The sequence below is a fragment of the Anopheles arabiensis genome, chromosome 3, assembly GCF_016920715.1.
Source record: "Anopheles arabiensis isolate DONGOLA chromosome 3, AaraD3, whole genome shotgun sequence".
NCBI lineage: Eukaryota > Metazoa > Arthropoda > Insecta > Diptera > Culicidae > Anopheles > Anopheles arabiensis.
In genome coordinates, this window is record NC_053518.1 from 92652367 (window position 1) to 92675224 (window position 22858).

The window sequence follows — 22858 nt, forward strand, 5'->3', positions numbered from 1 at the left end:
AGGCCATGAATATCTGGAAGGTCTTGTTGAAAGTTGAACTCATTAGGCAACCAAACCAAATATTGGATATTGTTCCGAGGTAATTACCTTCAATACCGAGTTCAACACTCCTTCAAATGATGTCTAACGATATATCTTCAATTCAGAGGACCTCCAGATATCCAAGAAATCCTCTTGCATCGGGCATTGTTCCACTAATCTTCAGTTATTTTTCATATCGTTCCCAAAATCCGTTCGTTAATTCCTGGATATCATAGAATTTTCAATTAGATCCCTCATCCTCATCAAGCTGATACAATGTTGCCAACCCCAACTGCTCTGCCTACCGTAGCACGGTTGATGAATGGACACAACCACCGATCAGCACCGATGGTAATCAAGGGTTCTCTTTCTCACTCTCTCGGTCGGTATAAATGATTTTAAATTTATTACCAACCGAAAGGAACCTCCAGGCCAACGAATAAAATCGATGCAATGACATAATTTTTCTTCTTCAGTCTCACTCTCTCTCCCCCCATCGTTCTCTTGAGCCCTTCGAAGCACTCAAAGATGGACGCTAGAGAAATTAGCCTTTGCCGGTTGCGTTCTGTTGTTCCGTTCTACCGTTTTGCCGAAGAAAAACGCACACACCACGACAAAGCATCGTCCGAAAGTCCATGCCTGCTAAAAACACGCAGGGCATAAAATGGCACGACGGACAAGGGGGCCCCCTTTGAAATGGATGTCCCCATATGGTCAACTGTTACGCCACGAAAGACCAAAGAAAACGAACGCTCGCACGAAAGATGCATGCAACGGTGTTGCGGTTTTGCCTCTATACCCATATGTGTGTGTGTATTTGCCCCTCAAAAACCACGATAACACGCAGGAAGGATAAGAAGAAAACCTATGCCTGGCGCGCCCTTCAATTCACTCCCCAAACCTCAGGGGGGTTTGGAGCGAAATGAAAGCCTCCCCATTACTCCGACGAGGTGTGTGTGTGTTTGTGTCGAACATCCACACACACAGCTCGCGTTTGCATTGAACAACAGCCAAAGAACCGTTGATGCATGTCGCACCACCGGTCGCAATGCGAGAGAGAGCGAAAAGCGGAATGAAATGTGCATTAACTCGACACACACTCACACAAACGCATGCAATACCGAAACTAGAGAGGGCTTCAAGGGAGGAAGAAGGCCTGCGCCTAAGGATGAGTCGACATCGGCCCCTCGCCCCCCATCACCGCCACGCTGGTGCGCAAAGTGCAGAAGAAAGTGCAGCTAAATGCGCTTTTTTATTCGCGCGAAAGCCGCGTCCATTTCTCTTGTCCGAGGTCAGGAAGGCGCGGGTAGGCGGTGGGACCAAGCGTGTGCGTTTGGTTACAATCGAAAAGCGGAGCAGGCGGTGATGTACTACTTGGACAAGGCGTCCAGGCGTTATGTGTGTGTGTTTTACTTCCCATTGCCACAAGCTCTTTCTTCCTTGTACACATTGTTCCGTTGGTTTGTGTGTTTTTTTGTGCCTTTTTTGCCCTCACCACCTTCCTCTCTCCTTGTTTCACCCTTCGCGTGTCCGTCACAGTCGCTTGGAAAACTCACACTCCAAACCGAAGGGGAGGAAAATGGCATGCCCCAGCAAGCGTTTTCCTCGCGTGTGCGTACGATGAAAAGCCAATACCGATCCACCCACCCAATCACCCACTCACTTACTCAACTCCACCCCTCCCCCCCAAAACCGACATTCGAAACGAGACGCCAGCTGCTGCCGGTTTCATCGACGTGCGCTGTGTGTGTGTGTGCGTGTGCCAACAATTTAATAAATTTCCTTTTGCCCTTCGTGCGTGCCGTGTCGTGTCGTGTCGTGCCGTGTCGAGGTGAATGTGGTTGTTACCCAACCGACAGCCGCTTCCTCTCTCTCCGCTCTTTCCGCAGCCATTGGCGATCGTACGCCTTTTACGCGCAACCAAGCAACGGATGATGGCGATGGACAGGACCAGCGCTTGGGATGACTCTCACACGTGCCAAAACGGTAGCACGCTGTAAGTGAAAGTCCATTAGTCCGACGACCCGCCAGCGCAATTACAGAGACCCCGCGGCAGACGGTGCGGAGTCACGATCGGTGGCGGTTTTGACACATCGCCGCGGCTCACAAGGATCGACTGCGGAGAGGATCTCATCACACACGATGCCTTGGCATCCAAACCCCCTGAGAGAGTTCATCGATCCTGCGTTGAACCGATGCCAACACGCGGCGACGTACAGGTGTGGCGTGACATGTCGAGAGCGCGCGCAACACCAGCACGCGTCACACACGCAGCAGCAGCAGCAGGTTCTGCTAATCCAATGAACCCAACGCAACGGCCCTGGGTTGCTCTCGCTCCAGCCATCGCCATATAAAACCAGTACCGCTTTAGCTCCCGGTTCCAAACATTAATTCGAGCCTTGATGGAGCAGCGAACCGGCTGCTGCTGCTGCTGCTGCCACACCAAAACTGAACCTCTTTAGGGAAGCGGGACCTCTGCACCACGCGCGAAAGCGGATGCAATGCCGCCGCCGCCGCCGCCTCGAAAGCACACACGAGGGTCGCCGAGTGAGCCGCCAATCGATAATCGCTCTCGTCCGTCCGTCCATCCCGGGAGTCGACCCGCAGTCAGGCGCTTTTTTGCGCAAAAAAAGAAACATCAATTTGCATACTGCTGCTCTACGCGTAGCGGAGCAGCACCTGGCAATCGTTCCTCCAGTTTTTGCTGCTCAAGCAGGAAAGGCTACAAGTAGAGAAGAAAGAGAAAAAAGACGCACAGTCATATACATTAATCGTCCGCTATTCACACTGACGCACTGTGCAAATTAGCTCTAGGCTCACCTGGTTGGAAGAAGATCTTGAGCCACCACACTCTTGCTATGCGCCAATCCGCCTAATAATCGCTAACCATTCACGTCTAAGGGGTGTGCAAGGTGTGTTTTGATATATTAATATATCTACCACCCCGACGACGACGAGTGAAACAGCAATCTAGCACGTTTTAATAACATGACAAAGGGGAGTCGGGATTTGATTACCAAGAGCGCACCTACACCAACCATTAGGGGCAGCATTCTGAGGTAATAAATCGCATCGAAGCCCCCAACCCCATTCGATATACCGCTGATCAGTCGATCGACACGGCAAGGACAACCCTCCCGGTATGGTAGAGTTCCGATCGCATTCGCAAATGCCGGCAAGAGAACCCGATCCAGATCCCCAAGAGCAGCAGCAGCAGCAGCAACAGCAGCTGATATGTTATGCCATACGACCGGGTACGCACGCGTCACGGCTACCGAACGGATAATGTGTCAGGGGCCGTTCCGATGATTTGTACAAGGACAACCAGTGTGTGTGTGTGTGTTGAGTGATACCGGTTGCTCCAAAGCCGGAAGATGGCAGGAGGGATCAATTCTATCAACTGGCTGTCTGTTTTTTTGTCTCCCCTGCATCACTCTTAATAACTCCACTGGCTTAGCTGAGGCTGGGGAGTATACAGAGCGCCAGGTGCAACAGTAGTTGATAATTAACTTCTTCTTACTTCGAGCTTACACGTGGAATGGTAGAAGGTTATGTCGCCCTGGCTTTGACGGTGTGGAGAGGGAAAGGTTCTAGGAACTGGTTGAGTAGGCAGAAGGGAGATCTGAGTCTGATTGTGAACCTAGGCTCATATTAATCAGATCAATCTGGTCGGTATCGATTTACAAGATCCGACATTTACATACACTTTTGTTGAAGTACATATCGTGTTCTGATGAGCATGCATGCTTCTAAGGGAGTGATGATGAGTCAGTTTTTGTATCAAACTTTTCCCTACAACACAGGTTAGCTTTCTACATCCAATTCCCTTGTGTTCTATTTCGCCTAATGTTCAAGCATTGTTTATGAAGTATCTTCCCCTCGACTTTCGTGCATATGGTTCGTGTGGTCAACTTCGGACCAACGCCAGCCATTGCACCCGCGGAGACCGACCGACCGACCGCCCGACTCGGGTCGAACGACTCCCAAGGGTGGTCGGTCTCCATACCATGCCGAGGGTATTCAACTTGTTAATTAAATGCAGATTAATTGAATGGTCCCGCGGTTTGATGGTCGCGCAGAGAGTGCGACCATTGAAATATAAGCTTTTTAACTTATTGGGCATGGCCAAGCGCGTTGAAGTACTCCCTGACTGCCCTGAGCTGCCGTGACCTCATATACTGGGGGGAAGGTTTTGTAGTTTTGTAAAATAAATCTACCTCATTGCCTACCAGAAAACCTTCCTTAATATTGATTTGTACAGCGTTACAAAGCGTTACATTAGTGTCGTGTGGACGCTACACACTTCAGTGGATAGCAGCGTGTGGCCTTGAGAGCAATACCATCTAGCCTTGACAGTACAGTAGATGCCATCAGCATGGAGCGTGGTTTTTAGTTACATCATCTCTGCAAAGAGACAAATTGCAGTTGCCGTTTTGTTTTTGCCATTTAAGCTCAACCCGTTTTTATCGCCACCCTCAGAGAAGAGACGTCTAAAAAACCCAAACCATTAGGCATAATAGTATGACAGCCCCGGGACGTAGGGGCTAGTTTTTGTGCATTGACATGCAGCCAATATATGATTGACACTTACATGTCTTAAATGTTTTAAATGAAAAAATATAAGTATGTACAGTTCCATTACAATTTCATTTGAAAGACTCCTCTTTCGCTTTAGTTCAAGGATGGTCCTGAGGTATCAATGGGATATTTAGTTGAAGGATCTCATTGATCCCTCACAATTTGGACATTTGTCTTCAAGTTTTTATCTCCAGCAATTCCTTCTTCCCAAACCAACGAGCACTGGTCATGATCATCATTTCAAGGATTACGATAGACTACAGGCCACGATGCCAGCAAAAAGTGCATAATCTTCAATGTTGCTTGGTCTTTTTTTTCAACAAGCCCGCTCTGCTCTATCAGTAACATTTAACCTCCCCACACAAGGCGCCGTCAATCAGGGCCTCTTCGGTCCTTCGATTCGGTGGGTTCAGAGCAGGGGGCAGAGATGCGCGTTCATTACACTCTCCTTGCACCTTCGCGGACCCACAAACCACTATCATTAACCTTAAAGTGCCCGGGTCATCCTTCGCCTGCCGTCTTACGCACACACACACACTAGACCGAGCGCCCCAGAGAGGAAGGCCTAGGAGGTTAATTGGATTTTTTGTTTGCTTTTCTGCATTTTGGATTGTTAATCAGGTTTGTGCAAATCGGCGCATCGGGGGTACGCCGCCAAACGCATAAGCTTTCGCCCCAACGCGCGCGCCTTACACCGTTGGACGCTTGAAGACGTCTGAAGACGGTAATTAAATTGATTAATTCGTGCACCTTGGGTAGGCATACTGCCAGCGTTACTTTTGTGCAGTGTGGAATTGATAGCAGTTGAAAAAGAAAAAAACAATATTTCACGAGCAAATTGACGACGAGCACGTGGTAGCAGGCATGGAACTAATGGAAGCGATTCCATGCTCCAGCGATGTCATTGTTGACGACATCGAACGTTTATGACGTAAAATCAATATACAAATCAACGTCAATATAGTCATCTACTCTACCGTACACAGAAGATCCCTCAATAAATTTCTATCTATTCCGGCACGCAATGACTTGAAAGCAAGAAGCTAAACGACCATGATGAAACAATTTGTACGCAAATACAACGCCGCTTCCAGAAAAAAGCTATCTTTTTTATAAACTCCTCAATTCTAAACGTTTAATGACACAAGGTAGCAAACTTTAACAGGTTACACACAAACACTCACACATTCAATAAAACATGCTTGCAGCACAACGAATAAAAACATTCATTTTGGGATGGCGCTTCACCATTAGCCTTGGTGCGCACCACAAACCCGTACGCAATACAAAACGGAAGAGGATCACGGTGTCGGCCTGTAACATCGTGTGGTGCGGGAGCGTGTACAATTAACAGTAATTTATTTACAAATCACTTCAAAACGAGGCACCACCATGGAGATGGACAAAAACACGGCCAGTTTTACAGCGCTGTTCGCCGTAATGCTTGACAGCCCATGACAGAGGATACAGAGGACGCTATCTGCAGTCTTTGTTTCCTGCGGTCGTGTCCGCACACTTTGCAGCAGTAGCGCGGGAGGGCGCCCATTTTAATGCGCCACGCTAATTATTTGCTAGTAGTAATAGTAATAATGTGACAAATGGTCTGTTTTGGGGCCACGGGGGGGTGCTAGAGTACTCAAGCACCCGTTTACTACAAATTGGTGCAGATGTTTAAGACACCCACCGCACGTCCCAAACCCACCAACTCAAACATCTTGTACGCGATTAAAGATATGATCGGTCAAGGGGATTTGGATTTGGGGTGGAAGACACCAAAGTCCACCAAAGTAACAGCTGGTACACACCGTCGTCTTGATATCCCCAAACACACTTATTAATCTTCTCACGTATGAGACAGAAGAGCTTCCGTACACCATGCCCACCGCATGTACGCCTCTGACGACACACAGTGGGGTTCTCAATCGCTTTCAGCTAGCATTTGCAAGAGCATTTAAGCAGCCAAACGTACTAAATATAGCTCGACTGGTAGAGGCACGCCCGAGCAAGCAAAGCCCCACTAGACGTAGACGGGGAGGATGGGTGTATAATGTATCGGGGAGCCGGGGGGAGACTTAAGCAGTCACCGAAGGTTGACAGAAGGCACACACAACGAAACGAAAGACAGCACATACGCTAATCATTGCATTAAGAATCGATGTCTTTAAACAGTGCCCTCTCCGTCGTAATCCGGATCGGATTAAAAACGGTTCAAGTAATACCATGTCGTTGGCTTCGACTTTACTTGTTACACTGTTGTGTGTTAGTCGGCGTTTAACGCAGAAGAGCTGAGATGTGTTGGAATATGAAGGCATGTTTCTGTTGCCTTTTTTTTTTTTGGATTTTGTTTGACGATGCAATTATTGATTAGAAAACGCAAACATCAAATCAACATGCTTCGAAACATCCAATAATGCGCGGTAGTACCACGCATTCCAACAGTGGAAGGAATGCCGCGAAACTAAACCTAACCAACACAACGTGCAGCGGAATGTTCACCTTCACCGATGCGTAAAGCTCATTAATCACAATTGTTAGTTCAATGAGCTCATTTGAGCATGGCGAGAGCGGAGGGAGGGCAAGCAGATTTTGATGTAGAAATGGTGCAAATAATCACTTGCAAAAATTCCTGTTTTCAGCCATTCAGGAGATGATAAAGGATGTGGCTAATTTTTAAAAAGCAAAGCACACATACGCCCAACAACGCATAAATCATTCGCTCGCTCATTAATGCATCACCAAGTCGAAGAACAACGTGCCATAGCAGTAGGTCATCAGCGTTGGGGTCGCTGTTACGAGATGCGCTTATCAATAATGCGCTCTACTGAGCTGGACTGGACTCGTTCGCTCTATCGGCAAACAAAACCTTCCCTTGTTTGCATGCATTTGGAACCGATGAGCCTATAACTGAGTGAACTGACTAAAGCATAACATCATCATCATCATCATCATTTGGCAATATTGGCCCACCACAAGGGCGATAATTTTTCGCAATGATGATGCTGCTCCTGCTCTAGCTGTCAACAGGCTGTAGGGTCAGATAGAAGGCACTCACACAGACGGTATTACCACATCTGCCCTAGCTTAAGCTAGCGACCCATTATCAGACACACAATCCCTCGGACTGTGTGCTAAAGTGTGCCTCCACCACCATCGATTGTGCTGCCCCGCAACGGTCTCCGCATCCAAACAGCGCCCTCGCCCAATCGAATCACGACATCCCGCCATGGTTCTGTATCATCTCGGTCGGTCTCCCGGGGCCACATCAGCAGCACAATTCAGGAACGCGCTGTGGAAGAAATAACATTATTGCCTTTTTTTGTTTTGTTTTTGCTTCCCTCCCCGTGATAACCTTCTGCGCGCGGAGGTTATCGGCGGATGATGATTGCTCACACACTTACCCCATATAGGCCGGGGTTGGATGTGCCGATGGGCGGCAACCGCAACTCATCGGAGACGGAACCGTTCTGGTGCTTCTGGTGTGCCTTACTTTTGGAGCGAGTCGCATTGCATCACCGTTTCCGAAATTACGTAACCTTCCACCCAAGAATGGGGGTTTCCAAGGGGGCTGTGCCCATGCTATCGGACGGGCTCCTACAGACCTTCATTAGTTGGGTTGTTGAAAAAGAAAGCATCCCGCTGGAGATGGTGCTTCGTCCGTAAATGCTTCAATTTCGCCCACTTCCTCACTCATCTATCATTCGATCGATTAAGATCTCATCACGGGCGATGTATCGCGAGACGACGACAACACTTCGTGCGATAGTAAGGGCCCGCTTTCTGGTGGGCTGGGTCTGGTGGGCCGCAACCTCCAAGCAATGACATGCAAGATCTAATCGACACGTTCGAGCGCGACACACGGAAGGCATCCTGTTTTGCTGATTGGGGGAGGGGGAGGTGACAAATTGAAACGTTCCTGTGGAAAAGGGGCTGCCCGTGCCGCGCCGCGATCGCTGTGTGTCCCCCAGTCGTCATTCGGTCGGCAAGATGTGACAGTTTAAAAATACGGCCGTTGGCGGGACCATCCGAAAAGGAATGGAATACCAAATAAATACTATTTTTGGAACCGAGAGACCCGAGAGTGCCGCGCAGAGTGCGAGTTGGTCTACCTTCGCCGAACGACCGACCGAGATCGTTGTGTGTGTGTGATTATGCTCTGCTATTTCGAACCGTCCTGCTGCTGCCGGCTTCTCTGCTATGCGGGGAACATCCGCAAGAGAAAAAATGTATCTTTATCTGGCTTTTTTGCTGGGGAGGGGGACTTAGGGAGATCCCGCAGGGACTTGTGCCACAACAGTGCGCGCACGAGCTATTTGTTGTAGCCTCCATGTGACACTCCTGCTGTGATCGTCCTGTATATCAAGAAACGATCGGCATTGATCTTATACTGTCGACTTTCTGTCGCTAACGTGCAATAGCTATCACACCAATGGAGTCGATTCGTAACCCGATTCTAATGCGGGTTCCCAAAACACTTCCCCGGCTCCCCAGTAGCTGCAAGCCACGAACGACACGATCATGATCGTCAGACATTTGTGTCCACAAAGTGTCTAACCAGGGCTCGTTGCATGGTGCGTGTGCGTGTGTGTCCGTGGGGCATCGACAGAGAAGAGATGGCGTGAAATCGCTTAATTATAGAATGATTGACAGCTATATCGTCGTACAGAACCCGCCGGGGGCACTGCGAGGGAAGAAGCTGCCGCCAGAGATCGACAGAATCTCAGCCATCACTCGACACCCGGTGGTAATGCTACAGACAACGTTTATCTCTTCTTCGTTTTTCATGGTGGCCAGTATGGGAGAGGTGGAGATTGTGGCAATGTGTTGACTCCGTGAACTACGCGGCGTTTAGCGACGGTTGTGCAGAATCCTCCGTGACGTAGGCTTGTTGTGACCGACGTCCCAGGGAACTTGGAATATGCTTTAGATACACGGTGGAGCGATCCAAGCGGTTCTGAAACAGTCCGGCAATATATCACTCAAAGCTAAACCAATTATCTCTTGCTGGACGGCTAAACGCATCAGTTGCTTCAACGATTGTCAAACTCTATGATAAGTCTAATGAATAATTTCAGAATCGTCATCGTCGTGTAGTTTTGGTTTCAAGTTTTCTCATGCCGAAACTCGAAACGCCCGGACAGCTTATCACTTATTCAGTGTTCCTTCCTGTACTCCCCCGGTAGCTAGAAAGAGAAAGATACGATCCACTTCGTTAGTGTGAGCGAGTCAGAGCATTGACAAGTTGTCATTTCCTTTTATCACGGGCCTTACTCCTCCGTTTGGGCAACGTACATTTCTAATCCTACTTTTCCGTTGATCGCACAAAACCTAATCTCGAATTACCATGTCAGATAATCGAAGCAGATTTCTAATAACTCACAATATTATCTGCACTACACGCGTACAATGTAAAAGTACCCATAGCGATCTTCCCGCATTTCGCTATCTCACTCCCTCCGTCACACTCCACCACACACTAGTGCGCTCGCTCGCACGCGCTTCCTTTGCGCTTGCGCCATCTCACATTTCTTTCTCCTGCTACGCGACCACTCTCGCTCTCGCTCGCTCACCCGCAGCGCGCTATGCCGTATCAAACGCGCTTACCTGCTTCCACTTGCAGAGCCGGTTCGTGTGCTCCCGTTCACTCCTACGGGCGACTAAGGGCACTGGCTGTAGCAGCAGCAACATCAGCAGCCCGGGAGGGGGGATACACATTTGAATTTGAAGAAGCACATTTTCCTTCGGCGTTCCTCGGTAACAAAAGTCAGTTATTGTTCAAATTCACGCCGCGGCTCATCTAATGCAGTGGTGTGGTTCGCGCGGTCTAACGCTGCTGCCGCCCGTTTGCTGCTGGCTCAGTGTGTGTGTGCGTCTGTGTTGGGGTTTCGCGTGGAAGGACTGACTGGGCTGTGATTTTCGCTAACCGGAGGAGAGTGTACGCGCGTGTGTTTTCGAAACCGGGCAGTTCAGTTGCTTGCCAGCTCTTCCAGCTGGAACATCACGCAGAAATTGGGTAGTGAAAAAGTGTCGCCCTTTTTTGGGGGCGAGTTTGTATTGCCACGTTTTCAGAAGTTACGTTTCGGGGCAGGCCGAAGAAACAGATGCGCGCCGGCATGCACTCTCAGTTCAATTGAATTGGCTTTCGAGGAAATTAATATCAATTCCCTTTGCGCGGAGAAGCGTTTCTTGTGCTCTGAACATTTTGTGATGATTCGTGACGGACGCGCGCGCGCCGGTGGATGAGAAAAGACACGAGGCTCACATTATTTCGTAGAACCACAGGCAATGAAAAGAACAAAAGCCGCCCCTGGGGTGCAGACAACAGACAAGTGTGGTGTGCCAAAAAAACAGAAGCAGCAATGGCTACTACAATTCCGTTCCGCAAAAAAAACAAAAGAAACGTGTGCTGCTGCTCCCCAGCAGCGTTCAGTGTGTGCTGAATAGAGAAGTGCGAGAGTAAGGATACTTACAGGAGGAAGGGTAGAAGGTGCAGCAGGGAGTGTGCGGGTAGAGCGGGAGAGAGCGAAACCATTTTGGTTTTGGCGCTGCGTTGGCAATTTTGCGATAAGAACGCGCGGCGAGTCCACACACACGCAACGCCCCGTCATCGGCACACACAAACACACACACTTGGAGCACACGATCCGCCGCGTGGTGTGGTCGTCGTCCCGGTTTTTTTCCGTTCTGTGCTACAGTGCTCCCTCGAAGGAAGAAGCACTTTATCTCGTACTGTACGCGAGTGTGCGTGGATGTGTCGGTATTTTTTTTTTTGCAGAGTTTCCTGCTTTGCACACGTGTTAAGAACTCGACAGTGCGTGGTGTGTGTGCGTGGCAGAAAATGTGCGAAAACAATAGGATGCGAGGCTGGTCCTTTCCTTAACCTCACTTCGATATCACCCTGGGGGAGAAAGATCGTTGGCGTGTGGCGTGTGTGTGATAAAACGATAGAAAAAGAGGACACGATTTGGGATTGCGCTAGAACGAGAGACTACACACAAGCTTAACGAGGAGCGCGCGCGCGCTCGTGGTTTTCGCGTAATTCCGTATATGGTGTTCGGGGTTTTTTTTTTGGTTGGTCACACACCACCACGCCATCACCACACAACCGGCCAATGGTGTGTAAAACAAAAAAGAAAACTGTCATAATGCTTGATCATGCAGCAGCAGCAGGAGGCACCAAAAGGGAAGCAGAGGCTCGTTTGTGTGTTCAATCGAGTGTGCCGTGCCGTGCCGTGTGGGGAGCTTCCATTCTTTGCGTCGTTGAAATTCAAGTTTTATTTTCTCTCCCCCCTGCGCCGCCGTGTGTTTGTGAGTGCGCGCGTGATTGTGTGTGCAACGGCAAAATATCCGATCGAAGCAAGCGTGTGTGGTGGTGGTTTTGAAGGAGCAGTAGAAGGAGGCAGCAGCGCTCATCCAGAACTTGCCACCAGGTCCAAACAGGGCAGGAGATGATACAGCAGCAGCAGCAACAGCGCCATATCACATTCCCTTTCTGGTTTTGTGCGATTAGAAGAAGGTGACATTTCTGCAGCGGAGAGTCTCGATGACTCGATCGGGCACAACCACACATACGCACACACACACGCACACGCCCTTCCGTAATCGATACACCTATCTGCCCCCCGCACATCCAATGCTTCCCTCTGTGTGTGCTGTGGTGGTTGCTGCTGTTGCCCACATTTGTGAGGAGTTTCCATGGAATTCCCTCCTCCCCAGCGCACTACGGAAGAAGCGACCCGAGGTTTGTGTGCTGCTGTTGCTGCTCTGCTGTTGTGTGCGAAATCAGGCTCCTCTCAGTCGTCCTCGACCGTGGTGGCCACCACTCCTCTGGCGGGATTGCCAGTGCGTTTTCCTCTCTGGGGTGTCTGTTCACATCTTACCGGGCAGCATTAGATATGTTATCGGATATTTCTAATACTGTCAGGTAAAGATGTCGTCCGAGCCCATGCTCATCTTTCTTGTGTCTCTGTGTGTGTGTGGCGTGGAAGAAGTGATCATTTGTTTAGTAGTTGGCGGAACTCGGGGAACTGCTTCGTTCGATCCGTAATACCAGGCAAGTATACACGGGAGCAGATGTTTTGTGAGTATTTAATTAACTTTTAAATGCAACTCTTACACCAACCATCAAATCGTTCCCTTGTTTCAGCTTCCCAGCACTAACTGAAACATTTGCTTTTAGGAACAATATCACGAGAAGGCAACATATTATCATATTCCCCCCCAAAAAAGGGGAAGATCAAATTGCCGCACGAAAATAAACATAAAATTGTCAAGCCCAGTACTGCTACTCTGCTCCCTTGGCCGGGCGATCGCACAGCAATCATCATCGCATCGTCGTGCAACATCCCATCCACAATATCATCTCCCCTGCCGGTGGCTGCTCTCTGCTGATCAAATAATATTGGTCTGATGTGGGACAACACAGCAGAAGCAGCAGTGTGTGTCTCATGCCTGCCGCCGCCCCACGGCGTGAGAGAGAGAGAGAAACGAAGCAGACGAAGAAACGCACGAGCGCGCGCATGCTGAGCATAATTGGTTAAATTGATATGGTTTCCGAGGGCGGGCGGCGGATTGCGGCGGGACAGCGTCGTCGTCGACGGTACCGTTGTATGATGACCGTCGCTGTGTCTCCTCCATGGGAGGATCATGTCGCGTTTTTCAGTCCACGTTTGGGAAAATGTACACACACACAGCAGCCGCTTATCCTCGTTTAAGGGTGAGGTGGACCGTCCCGGGCGGAGCAGCATGTTTGGCGACCTCAAAAGGGAGAAGAGAGGTTTCAATAATATGCGTGCGCGCGGCAATGGGCAAGTAATGAGACACACGCAATGGATAGAGGAGACGATGAAACACGGACACAAGGGGACTTGTGTTGTGCAAAGGAAAATTGTTTCCTTCTGGAGACAGTTTTGTACACACACACACACACACGCACACGGGCGCACTTGACTCAAACCCGGGGGCTTTCTGTGTAAATAGCCTTGAATTAGCGTTGAAAGAGCAATGCGGGCGAGAGGAGAGAAGTGTTATCATCATCATCGTGTAAAGTATTATTGCCATCACCGACTGGACGGCGATGCTTTGCTAAATAATAGGGCGCTTTTTAAAATGAACACGTTTTCAACTGCAAACAACGAGTTGCTCTTTGTGTGTGTTCGGTGTTTGTTACGGAAAAATTTTGGGGCGTAAAATGCGTTAGGAGGAGGCAGTCGTGTGTGTGTGAAATGCAATAATTTGCAGCCCACAGGCGCTGTGGTCGACCCTTTTGAAGTCGTCCCTCTCTAATACCAACCAATGCTGTTTGCTCTTCTATACTTCCAATTGGTCATTTTTATCACACAAGTTCCTCTAACTGGTACCGATACGGGGAAACGATGATGCCGCAAGTGTACAAGTGTTGCCGATGGGAAACCAGTTTTTGTTTGGGCGCGCTTGGAGCGTTCTACGTGAATGCCTTGCAACCTAGCAACAAAAACACACGCCTCTCTGTCTCTCCCCTTAGCTGGTGGTTGTTGTTGTTGGCGGCGATCGAACATTCGATCGAGCAAAGAGATGAGATGATTTGCTTGCATCTTCTCCTCTCCCTTCGTAATTCCGTCCCATCATAAAGCACAGGAACACACCTTAGCAAACAACAAACTCTCGTTGAACCCTCCCGAACCGTTTTCGCGCATGCATGAGTGCAATTTGGAGCCGTCGTGTGTGTGTCTTTTAAAAACGAGAAAACAATACGATGAGAGATGATCAAGCAGTAGTGTACTGCCGCGCGTCCTTCGAATGATGTTGGGCCTTTTTTTTTTTTGGACTCTAAACGAGAGCCCCGCAGGTGTTAATTACGGTCAGGAAAGTGACCCCCTTCACCGCCACTGTGTACGTCTATGTAAATTCAAGGCAAGAAGTGACCTTTACCGTTAACGACGATCGATCGTTACGATCGAAAGTGAATGGGTGCTCAATTTGGTGCGTGGCAGGAAGGGTCAAGCAGTGGCCATCTTTCCAATTAGCTAAACTAAGTAAAAAACATTATTTTAAAAAAATCGACTATGAGCGAAATTGCTTACGGCTTGATCGTTTTTGGGTTAACGGCAGTGCTGTTGTGAGCCCCTTTGAACGCGTGCACATGCTCCTCGACCCTGATCTTCAGAAGGTGGTGATCTTCGCTTTTCAGCAGATCAATCACCTTTCCCTCCAAAATGTGATATGCGATATGATGATGACGCTCCCCCCACTGGGGAGGTTTGTCAGATTTCAAATCAAAGAAAAATGCTTTCCCCTGCTCGCTAAAAAGGGGTCATGACTTTGGCCGTCACATTGTGTCGCGCACTTGAGCTCCCAGAATTTCTGAAAATCTTATGTCTCGACGTTGGCGGGTGGTCGCGTTTAGAAAACACGAGAAAGAGTCCGGGTCCGAGTTCGTGTGTGCTGTGTGTGTAGAGTACACATTACATTCACGATGGATGATGCGGCGGCGGCGGTGGCATGTGTATTGTTTACATATTCTCCGCGGCTTTAAGACATCGGCACAAACCCAAGGAATCTAAATGCCCTTTTTTTGTTTCGTTTTCTTTCTTATTTTAGAACCAAAGTTCGGACAAGCACGGAACGGAAAATGGATACAAAAAAATGTAAAACAATATGCCAGGGACACATACACACACCGACAAGAAACGAAGCAATCTTTTTCCTTATCGTCTCAGTACCGACAACGGATGGACGGACCATCATGTACGCACGGGGGACACTGTCCCTCTCTCACCATTCTCGCTGAGGCCGCCGCGAAGGATTTATTTATCAGCGATAATTCTCAGTGTGCGCCAGATGATGCGTCTTTCCGCCTCTGTGCCTTGGTACACGTTTTAATCCATTCTTTACTGTGTTAGCGCACACTGGCCCCTGGTACGTTAATGCTTTTTATTGTCGAGTGGCGCGAGAAGATAGTGATTTGTTGTCACACGAACGAGAAGAGGACACTTCACGGGGTTGCAGCAGGGGAAGGCTGATCTTTTTTATGAAAGGCAATCAACCAACCAGAACAGGCAAAACCCGTTCACTTTTCACTAGATGGTGAAATCGAATTTAAATTCTTACGGACACACACACTGCGCGATTAAGAGGAACACTAAGCAATTCTTCCACCATTATTGCCACCTGCTCTCTCTGGGGCTGCTCTTCCTGGTGGGGGGAGGTGGTTGTGGGGACAATTTTCGTCACATTTTTCACCCTCTCCTGGTGCGTGATTTCGTGACGGATGTGTGTAGATTTGTCTTCAAGACGCACATTTTTCATCCTCACGCTACTGGTGAGGCAACACTCACATTTCTAACGCGAGTGAAAAGGAACAGTCACATCGACGACGATCACATCACCACGATCCGCGTTTCCGTGCGTACTTGAAGAAACAAAATGATTCTAAGAAAATGCGTTCGCCATTTAAACGTCTTTTTTCAACTTCAACTCGTGAGTTTGAGGGAGTGAAATTACTCAACGAGCGCCCCGCCATTGTCACCTTGTTGCGTTCTTTTTATTTTTAAGTTTTAGTCGTGGTTTTCAGCTTTCGCAAGATTCATTTATTTTCAAACACAAGCTCTACCGGTTGTGTGTTGCTGCTCGCTTGCCCACAGTCGTCCTGCACAGAGCGCCGGTGTGCGTTTCTTGTTACAGCAGCAAATTCTTATGTCCCTTCCCCAAGTGTCCGGTTGAAATGAAGGCAAGAATCTTATAAGAGATCTCTTCTTTCTTTTGTGTTAGGCTGTTTCGTTTCATTTACCGAGCGCGTCTGAAGCAACCACACACTCTTGTCGCAACAGCGTTGTGTGGCAAGTGTTAAAAATGTAATAATATCCATCCTACCAACAGTGTGTGGTTTCTCCACTTGCGACTCTGTTATTTATGTTTTTTTGATAATTAATCTGTTCATATTAACACCCTACGCTTAGCAGCAGAGATACAAGGAGTGAAATGAGAGACAAACAGGTGCATATGAGAATTGTCCTCCCAGATACGGTCACTTACAAAATTCTTTGCTCAATTTTGTGAGAGTAAAGGCAAATAATATAACCTTTCCAATGGTAAATTACTTCACCGTATTGAAAATCCGCGCTAAAGACACCACACGTTGATCCCGAGCCTACACCGAAACGTGGTCGTCCCTTAAGCCACAAACACACAAACACTCGCGTACACCGGAGTGTCATTCCCGGTTGGCTCCGGTAGCTCCCCGGTTTAGGGAAGAAAAAATGCCATATGATGATTATAGCATACCATCATCACGGCATGACATTATCAGTCGAGGAGGAGAAGACATTCACACACTACTTCCCCGGGCTTGGGGGGGAAGAGAACGAGATCGACAGGGAGCGGTGGTGCCTCTGCGTGTTTGACCAACCGGCGAAAGGAAGGGGGTTTTTCGTTCGTTTCGAAAGGCAAAAAAGTGGAAGTTTTTCCACGTGTTATTTTCCCTGTTCTTTTCCTTTTGCGCCCTGGCGGCTGATATGATGGGAGTCGTCCCGGTTATGTCCCGCCGGTTGTTCTGGTGGTTCTGTTCGGAGGTTTCTCTTTCCTTCTCCAGCCACAAACACACGCCCAAACCATATGTTTGCTCATCGAAATATGTATCCTTGCCCTCCGCTAGGAAGACCCGACCGGGCGTGGTGGTGGTTTGCCACAGTGTGGTGATGTCGCGTGCACGTGTGTGTGTTAGGGTTTTTTTTCCTTTACGCCAAATGCAAATGCCACATACCACCACCACCACCAGCAGAGACTGAGTGTGAGAGGGTTTTGGTAAAAAAGGCGCGTCAGAAACACGGCGCGCGCGTTTTTTTATGCTTCTTTCCTTTCCGTAATCTTAATTTCTTCTTCCTTTTCTTCCTTCAGGGTGTAGAGCCGTTGTGGTGTTGCTGTGGATGAAATTTCTGCTCCCACGTTGTATGAAAATTCAACTCGCAGAGCGCGAATATTTTAGATGGAACCGGGGCGAAAAAAACGAGGTGTGTTGATTCCTCCTCCTCAACCACCATACTCCCCGGAGTTAATGGTTAGAACTAAAGCGCCAAAACCGCACACACACACACACACACACACACACACACACACACACACACACACACACACACACACACACACACACACACACACACCGCAGGAAGAAGGGTGTGTCCATACGATAGTCGAAAGTCGTCTCCGTGTGTATCCGTCGGGGGGGACGACACAGACAGGGACCCCGGGGTGTTTGCCTTTGGGGCAGGAATTTTCGCGCAATAATAACGCACATGGGGCGGAAAAATGGATTGTGCCCGGGAAAAAGCTATTTGTTTGCCCTTCCCTCCCTCCCCTTCATGTACACTAAACCAGACAGAAGAGGTCTTAAATTGAATTTAGCTCCTTCTTCGTCAAATTCCTCTTGAAAAGAGTTTAATTGGTGTGTAATAATAGATTGAACATGATTGAATTAAATGAACAAACTAGCTATTATTTAGGCATACACTAAAGTACAACGCTTTTCTCTCATATCACGCGCGATACAACCACCCATCCAGAGATTAGATAACGGCTCAGTGATTTATTATTGAAACACCCCTGTGGGATACGTCTAATGCAACATCAAAGCAAAGCACCCTTTTTACACGTTTTATCATCATTTTAGTTGTGCACGAAATTAGATAAGCTCTCTCTCTCTCTCTCTCTCTCTCTCTCTCTCTCTGCCTCTCTCTCTGGTTCGTATTTTCATTATCTAATCGTGGTGGTTTAAGCCGCGGGCTTGCCCGGTCGGTTCGCGTGCGGGTTAAATATCGATCTCCCCATCAGCACTTATTCGACTTACTTCGAATTATGATAACATTTACGATAGGGGATCAATACATAGATTAAAGATCAGGTACTGCACGCGTGTGTGTGTGTGAGTCGAATGTGAAGAAGAAAAGCGCAATTTTCCCTTTACAACTTTCGTTTCATGATGAATTGTGATGTACGTCATTGTTGTAAAATGAAAATGATCATCCATCGCTCATGGGGGGGGGGGGGGGGGAGGGGTTGGCTGGAGAAAGAGGGGTCAAATGGGGTGTATACCGCGTTTACACAACCGAAGGAGAAACCTTTTTTTTGTTGGGAAGGAAAACAATCAACACGCTTTACCCCATCACCCCGGGGTCCAATCGTGTGCAGGAAGAAGAGACCAGCAATAAAACAACGATATTTTATGCACTTTTTGTACCAACACTTTTCCTTTTTTTTGTTAAACTGTACCCGTTATTTCGATAACTCTCTCTCTCTCTCTTCTATTTCCTTTCCATTTCTTCTCTGTTAGCATCTTAGCTACCTCCTCCTCCGGGTTTTGTACAAAGCAAATTGAACAACAACGTCGGACGGAAGTCGGATGATGGATCGGCGGGATCGCGAGCATGTATCGAGTGTGGTGTGTGCAGTGCAGACAACACAAGGCACTCAGTGGCACGCAGCAGGGCGACACGGACGAGGTGGACGACGAGGATTTATTGTTTTATGGCACCCATAAATGTTAGGAAAAAGTTTTTGTCAGAACAACATAGCGCAAACGACGAGACGACACCAATGATGATGAGGATGACGGTATGCTCCTAGGCGGGTCAGTTGGCAAACACACAAACCGGCGAAAACGCGTGCGATTCTGTAGTCGCAGCAGGCAGGAAATTGAAAGAGAAAGCCAACGTTGTGGGGGAAAAGTTTTAGACGCGGCAAGTAATGTTAGTTAGATCGGAAGACACATGGCGCAAATGGCGGCGGCGGCGCACATGGCGATACGCAAGAAGATGCGCGGTCGATTGACCGTTGCGTGTACAAGCAACGGGAAACGGGAAAAGTAGAAAAAAGAAGCGAGAAACGCCTTATCACATTTATATACTCCGCTGACCCCGGCCGGTGATGGAAGGGGGGGTTTGAATCCGTTCCGGCGGTTTGAGCACGCGCGCAGACGCGAAATTCGTTCGGCGGTGGAGCAGGTCTGATGTGGACATGTGGACGCGTGCCAGTGAAATGTATGGTTGTGTGTGTGTGTTGCTTCCCTCTTCCCCTTCCCACAACTCTCTTTCCGGTATGGATTTTCCGGTCGCGTTTCGTCTCGCGCTCGCATTTTCGAACATTGGTTTATGGATTTTGGAGCCGGCCAAAGGAGGAGGAGGATTAACGAAATTATCACAGACAGATCAATTTCGCCTCCCTTCACACCACACAGACGGCAAGGGGGTGTAATAAAAGCAGGCTTTAAAAATACAAACGAATTAAGTTGTCATACAGTCGTCGGAGGTCGTGACAGTCGACCGATCGCGAGAGAGAGTGTGTATTTGCTTTCTCATCGCAAGAAAGATTGTTTTTGTTAAATATTATCTTTTGCTTTTCATAAATAATTAAAAGCTTCAGATGCGCGAAGAGTAAAACACATAAAAACTGTGATTAAATTTAGGAGGCGGACAAAGCATGACAGCATTAATAAGTTATTGAGAATATAACTCCACGTCGAGCCAATCCGGGCCGTTAACGTACAGCGCTCAGCTCGAAGAAAGTGAAACACAATACCACTTGTTGTCGTTTGACGACGATCAATGAATTTGTTACGAATGAAAGCATCTATCGATCGACTGACACTACTTTTGCCCCGCCAACACATCACCCCGGTCGATTAGATACGGAACATTAGAGCCGATGGTGGCGATGAAGATCCATCCATGCAGCCAGCACCAATAGCAACAGCACCAGTTCGTTCGTTCTGTCTGTCCCGCGTGGTAAACACATGTTTTTCGGGTTTATTTTCCCGGGGTGTCCGCTTCAGGGGGGCGTTCTGGTACTAGCGGGATATATACACACATATCTATTTGAACAGATTGCCCCATATGTGTGGGGTTGTGTGTGCAGTGTGTTGTGCCATCCCCCGTCACAATCATCATCATCGTCGTCATGATGATCATCACAGTCACCAGCGTGTTTCGTGGCCAATGTCTCGTGTGTCTGCGTTAGGAAAGTCTGTTGAGCTGAGCTGTACGTATGTTTGAAAATGCTGTCGAAATTGAAGAAAGAAGACGGTTTTTAAGATGTGTTATAAGGCTTAGGTTTGTTGGTTTATTCGATTCGCCACACGGTATTACTACTACTGCTACTGACGACTGACTGTGTGGTTGTAGTTTAAACGCTTTGTCGAATGGTGACCGCCGTTTCGTCGATAAAAAGTAAGGACAGAGCCAACACGTGTTCCGTGTCTGTGTTTGCATTAGGAGGAGAGGGTACACGAAAAGGCGAAAAAGGCGAGGTGTGTGGAGAAAATTGCCACATAAGCATTTTTATTAGGGTCTTTAGTGGCGAATAGCAGTCAGGGTTTAAATGTGGCTCAAGTAATGTTAAGGTGGTTTAAAGATCAGTGTATTTGTGTTTTTTAACAAAAAATAAACGATAAAAATGCTTGAAAAAATAAAGTGTATCACATACAAAAAAAGAAAAGGGAATTGAGATATTAATTGAGAACTGGGAGAAGAAGCATCCGAAATCGATTAGCTTGTCTACTTCAACCCATTGGAATGATCTTCGTGCTACAGTAATCCAATTCGATCATATTTGGAGAAAATCACATTGGATATCTTTTGCAATCTCAATTAGAAAATCCGCTCGGACAGTTTCATTAGCTCAGGAATAGATTCAATATTTAAATGACATTCCAAAGTCTCTTCTCTCCCCCTTCAAGTCATAGAGGAACCTATTTGTTATTGTGGAAAGTTAGTCTGTAGTCGGTCCCCCCCCAACAACCATTAATCCTCTCACTGTCTACTCCACTCCCAATCACTTCCAATTGTCCGCGCAAATACACCTCTTCCTTTGTTTCCCTTACTTCTCTGCCAAAGGCGCGAAGGTGCACCTGGCGTTAAGGGAAAGAAGGGAATAGGGCATATATCTGCATTTTAATAAAGAAAACCGTCCTTCAAAGCAAGCCCCCTGTATGTGTGTGTGTTTTCTCCTCTAAAACCGCTTGGTTGACTGGCGACCCACTACTACTACTACTACTACTCGGCTCTATAATTTATCATCCCGTGGTGGCACGTTGCGTCCCGGACCCTATCAAGGGGGGAGGGGGGGGGAATTGCAGCAGCAGAAAAAAGGGTCAACGGGTTAGTGCATGTGTCGCGGATTGTGCGTCGCCCCGTCGTCGTAGCTGGTAAAGTAATTACACACCGCATCGCGTACAGGAATGGAGCATGTTGTGTGGGGTGGTGCACGATCGCGCATGCAACTGTAATCTGCATTGCAATGCACCCCCCCTTGTTCCCCACAAGAGCGCACCTGTTCCGCAATATTGCGTTCAAAGTTCGATAATGCAGTTTTAGCGCTGCGCTTTCACGCGCTGAGAAGTTTGATAAGAAGTTTGAGTAATTTATTGAATCGTGTTTGCTGTTGCTGCGTGAGAAACCGTTTTTTTTAGGAACGGGGCATTTCTATGTTACTAATGGCTCAGTACTATGAGCACGACGCCCCAAAATTCCTAACGAAAGTTAATAAAATCAAGCGGCTAGAAAACAAGGAAATGTGTTGTGTGCGCTACAGCTTCGTACCATTGTGTCTGTCCACACACAGACACACACACACATTGGCGACGGTCTCCGCACTGAACCGAATTTAAATGGGTTTATAAATATAGCAACCAAATAAAACGGCCAAAAGCGTTAAATCAACGCCGGCAGGTCCAATGTGTGTGACAAACCCAACAACTACTACTCATGGTGACTCAAGGGTAAAAACGAGAAGAGTAGAGGAGATCACAAGAAAAGTGATCCTAGGAGTGTCGGCTGGCTTCATCGTCCGGGTGCGGCGTTTCGATTTCGATGCGTGGCGCGCGCGCGCCGTTCGCCGGCCATGATGCTGCTGTTGCTTGGAGACATGTGAAATTCGTAGACGGAGATGAGTTGTATCACGTTTGTACATTATGACCCTGCGATCGTACGCGGTTTGATCGTGGAATGGTATGGAGTGGAGGGCTCGTTTCTTGCCGATTCACGCTCACACCACAGATACTGAAATGTAATTCGATTTGAGAAGCGAATCTCTGGGCGCGCTACTACAGTGTGTCTCTCACCTTGGAGGCTTTCATTTTTGGTGGTAGAAATGAAGCAAATTTACTGTTCGATAAAGAGGTTGTACAGTGTTAATTACCGGACATGATCAATATCTCTTCAAAAGTGATCTTCACCTTGAGTTTCCTTATAAAATATAGAATTTTATCATTTACTCATTCAAATCGGCACATCACTGT

The 22858-nt window shown here is 48.0% G+C and overlaps 3 long non-coding RNA genes across 4 annotated transcripts; 1 reads left to right on the top strand and 2 right to left on the bottom strand.

Annotated features, from left to right (window-relative positions):
* Positions 1-80: 80 nt before the first annotated feature.
* Positions 81-8393, bottom strand: LOC120903012. Its single transcript, XR_005739522.1, has 3 exons — positions 7998-8393; positions 7652-7885; positions 81-244 (listed from the first exon to the last, which is right to left on the bottom strand). It is a non-coding gene; the product is annotated as an uncharacterized LOC120903012 (long non-coding RNA).
* An 817-nt stretch (positions 8394-9210) lies between these two features.
* LOC120903010 lies at positions 9211-10387 on the bottom strand. Its single transcript, XR_005739520.1, has 2 exons — positions 10201-10387; positions 9211-9779 (listed from the first exon to the last, which is right to left on the bottom strand). It is a non-coding gene; the product is annotated as an uncharacterized LOC120903010 (long non-coding RNA).
* Positions 10388-11362: 975 nt separating this feature from the next.
* Positions 11363-19991, top strand: LOC120903009. 2 transcript variants are annotated; one of them, XR_005739518.1, is made up of 2 exons: positions 11363-17629; positions 18899-19991. It is a non-coding gene; the product is annotated as an uncharacterized LOC120903009 (long non-coding RNA). The 2 variants fall into 2 exon arrangements; XR_005739519.1 differs by having other exon boundaries at positions 11363-17582.
* Positions 19992-22858: the final 2867 nt, after the last annotated feature.